Raw genomic sequence first — 10,871 nt, forward strand, 5'->3', positions numbered from 1 at the left:
CTTTATCACAGGAATATAAACAAATTTGATGACTCTTCACCTACTCTAAGCTTTCATGTTTGTTTGTTCATTCTATACTCCATATCTTCTATTAACATCCATAAAATTTCATATTTTCATTCTGGTGTGAGCAGAAAGTCAATAAAGGGTAACCAGATGTAACAACGTATCTTGTTCTAACTTTTATCAAATAAGCTTACTTTATATTCCTTCTTTTACTTCAAACATTCTTCAGTTCAGAGGTCTTCAAACTTGGCAACTTTAAGACTCATGGACTTCAACTTCAATCCTGAGAGTTGAAGTCCACAAGTCTTAAAGTTGCCAAGTTTGGGGACCCCTGCTTTAGTTCATTTATATATTGTCATAAGGTTTTATTTTTCATTTCATCATACAGAGTTCTTTCTCTTTTGTAAATCCAATAGGAATTTTTTTCCTGTTCAGTTTCTTGGTTTTAAATTTTAAACTTCAGCCAGGGTTTGTTTGGGTTGTTTTGGTAGATTAACTGAAACATCCTTTTCTAAATAATTATCTTGGCTATTAATCATAAATCCACCTTTGATACCATTTCTATCTTCTCAGATAAAATTTGTTCTACGTCTGACTTTTTAGTAATATCTTTTGGGCCCAGTCTAACCACAGAAGCCAACACCATTATTAATATTGTTGATATTCTGGCTACTATTTCTTGATTCTCTTTTTCAAAAATTGCCTTCAATATTATCATTGACATTAACTTTTATACCATTCTACAGGCCTGTATCTTTCCTCAACCTAAAATCTTTAGTCCCTTCCAATATCCACTTTTTGAAATCATAAAATTGCTTATTTATGTTAATGCCCTATAAAAACCAAAACAGAAACTATTTCCCATGAGATGCTGTTTGTACTTTCAAATTCTTTGTAATTCCATATCAATTACATAATTAATCTTATTGTAAAAGATTCAATATTCCAATTTCATCTGGACTCTTAGTTCATTTAAAAATTTATGAGATCAAAATCTTATTTAGCTTTTTACTATTTCCAATTCTTTGAATTCTTTGGCTTAAAGTTAAAAATTTCTTTCATTTCATTCAGGATTGAAGGCAGACTCATTGGGTGTTTTCAAACTTGTTGTTCTGAACATATCTAATAGCTCTGAAGTACTTAATGAGCAACTTCCTAAAAGTTATTAGAATGTGAGGCTTGCAAACGTCCTTTAAAAGTTTCTGCCTGCTTACATGCAAGATGGCTAATCCTATTGTCCTGCAGTCTCCCCATTAAAAGCAGCCATCCTGACTACATGGGAACAATTTCCCAGATATTCATTACTCAGAGAGATTCCAAGGAATCAGTCCACTCATCAGTTCCTTGGCCTTTGCTTCAATGATCTTCAGTTCACCATAACTCTCCCAGAAACCACTCAGATTCACTTTCCATCTTCTTCCACTTTCAGATATCTCTTTAGCCACAGTCAAGTACTCGACTGCTTCAAAACTCGTCCAATTTGGTACTCAACAAATTTCACCCATCTGTGAAAATTTTGTCCTGATACTCATTGTGTTTGGTACTTAACACACTGCAATAGGAAGAGGGGAATGGCCGTGGAGAACAGATAAGAAGACGGCGCTGCCTGGAAGGTCACTGCAAAAGGAAGCAGAGGACAGCCACAGAGGACAGGAGTTGGTCATGCCGGGCAGGTTGCTGAAATAGGAAAAGAGGGATGGCAGTGGAGAGCACGCAGGAAGTCTTTCCTGACCAAAACGAAGGGTCACATGGTTTGTTTGGTACTCGTCACTTTTAGTATTCATCGCACCTCCTGGAACCAATTAATGATGAGTACTGAGATATAACTTGTAGTCCATTTCACAAAGGTCCTCAGTTCACCTATGAACCAATATGGCTGAACTCAGACAGGCACTCAGGAACAATATTTTGAAGCCCAAACAAACAGCCTATTAGACTACTGGAAAAAGTCCAAACATCTGATGTAAATCAGTCAGATTTATCAGATACCTGGAAGAAGACAATTCTAACTGAGCCATTTGCCAATCTGTATCCTCAGCATGGGAGTCCTTGGGTGATTTTAGGATCAATTGCAGCCTATCCTACCCCGTACAATTGTTCCAATGAGAATAAACTAAAGAGAGAGCCACACAGAAATCACTCTGAGCTCCTGGAGAAAAGGTGATACATAATTAAAAAATAGCATAAAACTGAAATGACACAAAATAAGGCTATAAAAGTTATACATGTTTATTCTCCCATCAAAAGAACAAATGGATGATAGGTCATTTAACCTATTTTCAAAAGACCTACTATACAGTATAAATGAGACTGCATATCATAACACATTTATATGTCTATATTATTTCAGTAACAATCATTATCCAGATCTGCCTTCCTAGTTTTAGCCAAAAGCAAAAAAGGAAGGCCTATCTCAGTTCAAAAATTGGCAAGCCAGTACATCTTAAGGCAACAATTTTTGAACCCAGAGTCCTCAAATGAGCTAACTTACAGAATGTGTCCAAAATTTGGGACCCATAATATCTATGGGATGAAATTTGGGGAAGTTGTGGTTGTTTCAGTGCCACCATGCCTTCTGACTATAGTTCCCAGAAACCCATAGATTATGTATGTGGCAAAAGGGAAGATCATCATCTTCTTCTTTTAATAACCTCCTAATCCCTTACAGGGTGGAGTCTGGGCAACTAAAAGGAGCTAGCAGAGTGTTTACTGGCTGGATGCCCTTCCTGTTGCCAATGTGAAGCTTTGTTCAGTAGATACATTCTCACCGAGAGAAATATCTGCCTCTACTTAGGATCGAACTCACAGCCTCTTGATTGTGAGGCAAGAACTCCACCTCTAGGCCACTTGCACCACTCCTGGCAAAAGGGAAGATGGGGGTGCATACTCCCACACTCTGATCCCTGCACCAAATTGGCTGGCAATAATGCCTAATGAGTGAGCAGTGATTGGTGCTTTGAAACCAAGGCTGAAATTTGAAATCTCTTAATGGTGTGAGTGGCGAGGGAAAGACAAGGAAGTGATTTGAATGCCTTCTTACGAAGTAGGACTGACTGGGGGCACCAGCAGTCAACAGGTGAACCCTCTTCCTCCCTGGAGGAAGCCTTTGGGGACACAGCAGGATGCAGAGTAGGGGTACAGTTTACCTTGCAGTCCATGGCTCTCTTTGTTCCCTCTCCCTCTCAAAGTAGCAGACAGTTCTGTGGGTCAGCTAAGTACGAAGACGAATGATTTCTGACACTCCCTCCCAGTTCCCACAAGCACTGTCAATGTGGAAGCCAGCAGGAAGTTGGAAGACACTTCCACTCCCCGTTCCCCCCACACACACACACTTGTGGTCATTCTATTTCTCTGTTTAAGTAAGAAAGTATCTCTGAAAGGATGACCCAATGAGACATGGGTTGTCCAGTTCTTCTCATACACCAATCTGGTATACCTTCCTATATCCTTTTTGCATAGCCAGGTTCCAGCTAAGTCCAAGAATCTTAAAAACCTAAACAGAGAAAAACTGCATCAAAAATATATATTTACTTAACAGATAGTGTGATACCATTCTAAAACACCCACAAGCCAAGCCTAATGTAACATCAAAAAAAGATGTTCCAGAACAAAATAGTCCCAGAGCAAACAAATTTATGAATGGTGTCTTATGCTAGACTGCCCTTTTTAATATCTATCCCACAAATCTTGACTCACATTAAAAGAGGTTTTTGAGGGTCTCATATCTTTCCTGCAACTGCTAATACAATTTTGAAGCAGGACCTGGAAAAACTGTCTATCATTAAGCAAATATAATCCTACAATACTAACAAGTCAAGCATCTTCCTGAAAGGGCAATTGTGGAAACATCAGGTTGCTGAACAATCTAAATAAATAAGAAATGCTTCTGTCAAGGAAATACATCTATAAAGTGTATATAATCATTAATGCAATGTATGCGGGATTATGAAGATCTCTCTATTTCAATAAACATGTTAAAACTCCAAAAATAAAAAGAAAAACAGGCAAAGGAAAACTGATCATACTCTGTCAGAACAACTTCTGGGTAAAAAAGGGTAGAATTGAGCCTCAGAACTCCTGACAGAATTAGTTACTCTGAAAAACCTGATAAAAATGGTGCCTCCAATTAATTTCACACCATATATATTTTTATTGCTAGGGTAGCATTTTATTAGAAAACAATTTGGAGGCCATCATCTTAGAAGTGCCATTCTCATTTCTTTTATACAGAGAGGAAATACTTATGTGAAGATTAAGATCTGCTCAAGTCAAATAAATAAAAAGAAATCATATTTTAATTTTTACCACTGCTTATCCATATGGATGTTCACGGAAACTAATTAAACATCATGATACTTGGAATGCAGCATGAATCCTTGCTTTATTGATCAAAAGCCCCTAACACTATCTGTTCTTATTTAATATCCTGCAAATGTTTGAACTAAAAGTTCTATAATTTTCTTCCAACATGTCAGTGGCCATGTTGATTGGAATTTGTAGGCTATGTAGTCCGATACATCAGAATAGTCCCAGACTGAAGAAGGCCGATTCTATTTCTTTAATCTAGCAATAGGCCAATTATAAGTAGAACTATCACTCAGTAAAGCACATTGTTTGTCCACAGACCTTTCCTCAGCATTCCCAGATAAAAGTATGAAGAAATTCCAGTCTGATACCTAAACCCCAGAGGGTCACTGACAATAGTTAAGAGAGTAGAAGATTATTTCCTATGTTTCTATTTTCTTAGAATCTGAATATTTCATCATATCTCGGACTGCCCATTTCTTAAGACATTGTGATTGGATATTTTACATTAGATTAATCCAATGTAGGTATTAACAATATTTACAATATAATAAGAATTGGAATGGATTTTGGAGGTCCTCTAGTATGCAGAAAATCCTACACTGTCCTGGATAAATGGCTGTCCAATCTCTTCTTTAAAAATCTCCAGTGATAGAACATCCATACGTTCTGGAGGCGAGCGATTTCACAGGTTAATTATTCTCATTGTCAGAGAATATAAATATCTACTTGGTTTTAAGTTGGATCTCTTTTTGATAAGTTTCCATCCATTGCTTTTTGTCCTGCCCTCAGTGCTTTGGAGAATAGGTCAATCCCCTCCTATCTGTGGCAATATTGGAAGACTGCTATCATGTCACCCCCTAGTCCTTTTTGTAAAGACTAGACATACCCAATTCCAACAACCTTTCTACATTTGTTTTAGCCTCCAGTCCCTTAATCATCTTTGTTGCTCTCCTGTGCACTCTTTCTAGAGTCTCAACACCTTTTTTGCCTTATAGTGACCAAAATTAGATGCAGTATTCCAAGTGCGGTCTTATCAAGGCAGTATAAAGCAGAACTAACACTGATCTTGATACCATCCCTCTGTTGATGCAGCCTAGGACTGCACTGGCTTTTTTGGTGGCTGCAGCACACTTCTGGCTCATACTTAACTGTCGTCCACCATGACTCCTAGATCCCTCTCACAGTTTCTGCTGTTCAGCCAAGTACAATCTGTTCTATAGCTGTGTTTTTGTTTTTTCTTGCCTAAATGGAAAACTTTACTTTTGTCACCACTGAGTTGCATATTGATGGATAGGGCCCAGTCTTCAAGTCTGTAAAGATCCTTCTGGATCTTCTTTTATCTTAAAAGGGTTGCCTGTTCTCCCCCCAGCTTAAACATTTGATGAATTCTCCTTTTATGCCCTTATCCAGGGATGGGATCCGACCAGTATAACTACCGGTTCTGTTGCTCTGTGTCGTGCGCGCATGCGCGAATCACATGAGTGCAATTTACGACCTGCTGAGCTGCCCGGACAGCTGAGTGTGGGTGCACAGCGGTTGGAAAAGCCCTTTTTTCCTGCTTTTTCAACCCCAGCTGTGCCGCAGCTGAGGTTGAAAAAGCAGGAAATAAAGGACAGGTAACAGCCCGGGTGGGCAGGTGGGCCAAAACAGCAGCAGACCGGTTCTATGTCTGCTGCTCTTCAGAGCAACCAGTTCTACAGAGTTGGACAGAACCGGTAGAATTCCACCCCTGCCCTTATCTAAATCATTTATGAAGATATTGAAGAGTACTGGGCCAAAGACAGAACCTTAAGGTATGCCACTGCTCGTTTTCATATATTGTAGCTCTATTGAGGACTACAAGCTGAGTACAGTTGGTCAGACAATTAGAAATCCATCTGGTGGTAATGCTATACAACATTTTTCTATCTTACTAAGAAGTAGGCTGTGGTCTGTCAATGCATTACTGAAGTCCAAGTATACAATGTCCACAGCATTTTGCTAGTCTACTAATATAGTCTCTTTGTCAAAGAATGCAATAAGATTTGTGTAGCATGATCAAATATTTTTCAATGGTAATCATCATGATAACATATATAAAGTAGTATTCTACATTTGTTATTGCTAATGCTGACTGTTTATTAACACTGCCAATAGTTTTGCATGATTTACCAATATCCTTTCATTTGTATCCAGAATGTTAATATCTTCATGAATATATATTTTATGAGTCTTATTATTTTAATACACTGTATCACAGTCCAGAAGAATTGGAAAATTAGAACAGCCCTCGAAAACCTTTCTACAAATGAGGTGGGGACATACAAAACATACTGAGATAATCATTCACCTTACTGATAACTACATGATGCAATGATGGTTAGAACACTGGGGTTTTTTTCTAGACGACTTCACATTTGTGTAACTATGATACTTTGTTTCCTGGCCTTAACAAGCACAAATGCTCAAGCACCTTTGTTCCACAGCAAGGTCTACAGTTCTCTGACATCAAATGATGTCACAAGATTCAACATGAAAAAGTTTTGTCATAGCCTAAAACACACTGCTGATTCCACTGGAATTGATTCACATATTAAGTAGCCATTCAATTGTACTGTACATAGTTGTACTGTAAAAAGGAATCCATCAACATTTATGAGTAGGTGAACAAGTTGAATAATAAAATAAAGCAAGAATCCAGCAACAAAGAAGAATTTGTTCTTTTCCAGATGTTGCCCACTGCCAACCTTTCGCACCACTGCTACACTGGCTGAGGCCGATGGAAATTATACTTAGTAACATCTGGAGGGCTTACCACACCTAGCAGAGATGCAAACGGAAAAAAGAAATCACATTTCCATGCTTTTTCTCCCACCTAAGCACAATAAAAAATGAAACCATGCTTTAGGAATTCTAAGTGACAATACAGACAATTGTACTCTAAAATAACGATATGCACAATTGCGGTATACACTTATGCAAACAAATGTGTGGAACTCACACCTTTGGAAAAGCAAAAAGGAGTAGGGCTGCCTTTTAACTCTAGGGGCCTCTCCTAAGGCCACATTTGGATGCACAATATCTAAAAGGAACTTGTATGGCTACCATATGGCTTTTTTGGAGTCTTACATTCTTAAGAGAAGCTTAAAACTTGTAAAACCCAATGCACTAAGAAGATCTACAAAGCATTTTTTTTTAAAGCAGCTTTCAACTTTACAATGCACACTTCACTGGAATAAAGACATCACGAGGGCAGAGAAAACATAGTTTGGCACTACTTTTCCCCCTTTTCTTCATTCCTGCAGCACTTTCTCAGAAAACTTTCATACAGAAAGTTCAAAACTCTCACCCTACTTACCATATTTAAATATCCACACTTCTTTTGCAGATGTTATAAATCAAAGGACCCGTCCCCGATCCTCAAATCCCAGGCTAGCCCAGGCTAGCTGGGGATGCTGAGAAGTCTAGTCCAAAACACAGCCAAAAAGACATCAGGCTGAAAAAGGCCAGGTTAAAATTTTACCATACAAGGAACAGTAACAGATGTTACCTTGTCACAGCATTTGCCCGAGATGGATGGCTAACAGAGATTTGGCTCCCATGGAACAAAGAGCAAAAGATACCCCTCCACACACCGGTGGAGAGTGGGAGGGTGGTTGGCTGAAAGTTGAAGGACAGAAGTCACTCTGCAGCGCTCGGGAAGTCAGCCACGGAGGAGGAAAGTGTTTACAAGTTATTGTTGTTGTTTTTTTTTACTAACATCACAAACAATAACCTAGAGAACTGAACGGGGATTTGGTCTAGTTACTTTCCAAATTCACTTCATTTCCAACTCTCCCTCCCTTTTGCATACAACGCTTACAACTTAAATTCTATGTAAAGTCGTTCTTCAGAAAAGAGAAGACTTAGAAACTGTTAACTGACTTACATCAGAAGATTCAATAATAATAATAATAATAATAATAATAATAATAATAATAATAATAATAATAATAATAATAATAATAATAATAATAATAATAACAACAACAACAACAACAACAACAACACAGTCGGTCAAAGCACGCAAAGATTACAGACTGGAGACCCGCTTACAAAGGCAAGTGTGTTCTCGCACGCTAGGCTCAGAAACTTTTCGCCCAGGCCGCCACCCCCACTCCAAACTCTTGCATCTCCCGCTTACCTGTTCACATGTCTTGGGATCAACCAAATGCGGCTGCTTTTCCCAAAGAGAAGCCAGATCACGAGCCTCTTTTGCCTTCTCTCGCCTCCACCTGCCCCCCCCCCCTCCAGGGGAGGGAAAAAACACACACACACCACAATTTGGGGGAGGGGGAAATCCCGAAGAAAATATCGCCACGACGGATGGACCAAGGCGTCTGTCTTAACCACAAGAATCCAATCCGGAGGGGGAAGAAAGTTTCAGGCGAGAGAGGTCCGTCCGTTCGTTGCAAAAGTTAATCCGGGGAGGGGATGGGGCGGGCTGAGAGGAAGGAGAAGCGGGATATTGGTTGGGTCGGGGGAGCGGCAAAAAGGGGGGAGGGAAACGCTCCGCCTTTGGTTCCCCGCCCCCCCCCCCCCCTCCGAAGGCGCAGGGGCGCTAGAGAAAAGTTTGGAGTTGGGGAAGGAAGCGCAATATTCAGGAAGGAGAGCGGGGCGGCTGGAGAACCGGGAGCATTGGATTTTTTTGGGGGGGGGTGCGACGGATTGCTGCCTCCCTAATATTAAAACGAGGGCCGGGCGCTGCGGAGGCGGCCACTGCGCTGAGGCGAGCGCGCCTGCCCCGCTGCTCTTTCTCATCCAAGCGCTGCTGCTCAGCGGAGACGACGACCGCGGAGTCACAGCCTAGGAATGCCAAGAATGCGGGGCGGCCGCCGGCAGTGGAAGGCAGGAAATGTCGGGGCTTTGAGTTGAGACCTCGTTCTGTCTTGTTTCTTCTCCTCCTCCCTCTCCCGTGCTTTGCACACAAACACACACAGTTCCCCTCCCCCGAGTACAGAAAGGAAAGTGTCTCTCCCCCCCCCCTCCAGGAAGCCCGGCCTCTTCGCCGCACCGATCCGCTGAGGAGGATTCTTTCCAGCGGGAGGCGGCCAGAGCAGATGCCTTATTTAGACGGCACCGTCTTTTTCTTCCCTTCCTAGCCACGGGCTGGCTCTGAGCCCGGCTTGCGGGTCGTTTCAAATTTACACGTGTCGTTCTCGGGGGAAGGGGCACCAACCCATCGCCCCCTCCCTTTTAGAGGGGAGGGGTGACGAGCCAAGGGGAGGGAGGGCGGAGCGGCGAGGAAAAGGGACCTTTTGGGTCTCTCGGCCGAGGGTCGTAAAGCGAGGAATCCCGACAGATCGGTTTGGGTAGGGAAGGAGTTAGGGAGGGAGGGAAGTGAGGTTGGAAAAGCAGGCCGGGCGAAGAAACGGACCGACGGCGGCTCTTCGGGAAGTTTGAGAAAGGCGGAGTTCAAGGAAGCCTTGCGAGCCCGGCGGCCGATCTAGACTTGGCGAGTTGCCGTCTTACCGCCCCGCTGAGAAGTAACGCTAATATAGACTCCCCCCACCCCCAAGAAATGGGATGCGTGTTTTGTAGCCAGATGTAGCTGTGTTTCGAATTTCGCCTAATTCTTTTGGTAACTAGACATTGCATGTGGGCATCTGCGTGGTTCAAACCATAGGAATTGCAGGTTTGGAGGGACACGTTAGCAAATATCCCTTAAAACTATCCCCCCAAAAAAAAAAGTTGCTGGAACTGTTGTTATGCTTCTGTAATGGTCAGTTTTTGGAATAGGTTACTGCCTCTTCTTATGTTTTCTTTAATTTGATGGAAAGCTGGGATAAGTATGATTTAAATAAAATAGCGCAAGAATTTAAAGACTTCCCAGTATCGGCAAAGGCATCGTTTTGTTTTTTATGAAAACTTGGTTTCCTCACCCACTTAAATCAAGTTCACCCAGGTGTTCGAGAAAATGAAACACGAAGGCAAACATGTTTTGGATCATATAAAAACATACAGTAGTGGATGGGATTCATTTGTATTCCCAGCAGTGCAACCCTGCCCACCCCGTTTCTATTTTGCCTTCCTTAGCTAAGCCATCACAGACTTGCATCTTTGATTTTTTTTTAAATAAACATTTCAATACATAAACACTTAGGCCTTCTCTTTGACCTTAATTATCAACTCTTGCTATTGTTTCAAATAAAAATGCTTGGTTTTCTGTTTACAAGTAAATTGCATTCAAAGCGCAAATGGTTATTTATTCAACGTCCACAGCCACCCATCTCAAAGACTGGGCTGTCAAGTCATAAGTTTTATTTCATTTTTTATTTATTTTATTATTTCATTTATGAGTGCCTCTTCCTGTCCTTGCCCACAAAAATATTCCTAAATTGTGGGCAAGCCTTTCTGAAAACAAGTGGGAGAAATTGTATTTCTTACATGAATTTGAATCTGTATCCAACTAGGGGGAGCTGGATAAAGCAGCAGCGATTATGAGATGACGCCTAACAATCCAGGTTTTACCATTCAAAACCATCTTAATATTCCTAGTTTATTGGACAGACTGCCATCAAGTTCTCCATTCTTCATTT

General features: G+C 41.0%; 1 protein-coding gene across 2 annotated transcripts in view; it reads right to left on the reverse strand.

Annotated features, from left to right (window-relative positions):
• Positions 1–9,250, reverse strand: part of PTPN14 (protein tyrosine phosphatase non-receptor type 14) — a 133,389-nt gene extending 124,139 nt beyond the window's left edge. For both annotated transcript variants that reach the window (XM_087963841.1, XM_026682748.2), the window contains exon 1: positions 8,477–9,250. The gene's annotated coding sequence lies outside the window, so the exon portion shown is untranslated. The remainder of the gene's footprint in view (positions 1–8,476) is intronic.
• Positions 9,251–10,871: the final 1,621 nt, after the last annotated feature.

The sequence above is a fragment of the Notechis scutatus genome, chromosome 1 (genome assembly GCF_049901735.1).
Source record: "Notechis scutatus isolate UNSWTSFEM ecotype Mainland chromosome 1, rNotScu1.2, whole genome shotgun sequence".
In the NCBI taxonomy this organism is placed as follows: domain Eukaryota; kingdom Metazoa; phylum Chordata; class Lepidosauria; order Squamata; family Elapidae; genus Notechis; species Notechis scutatus.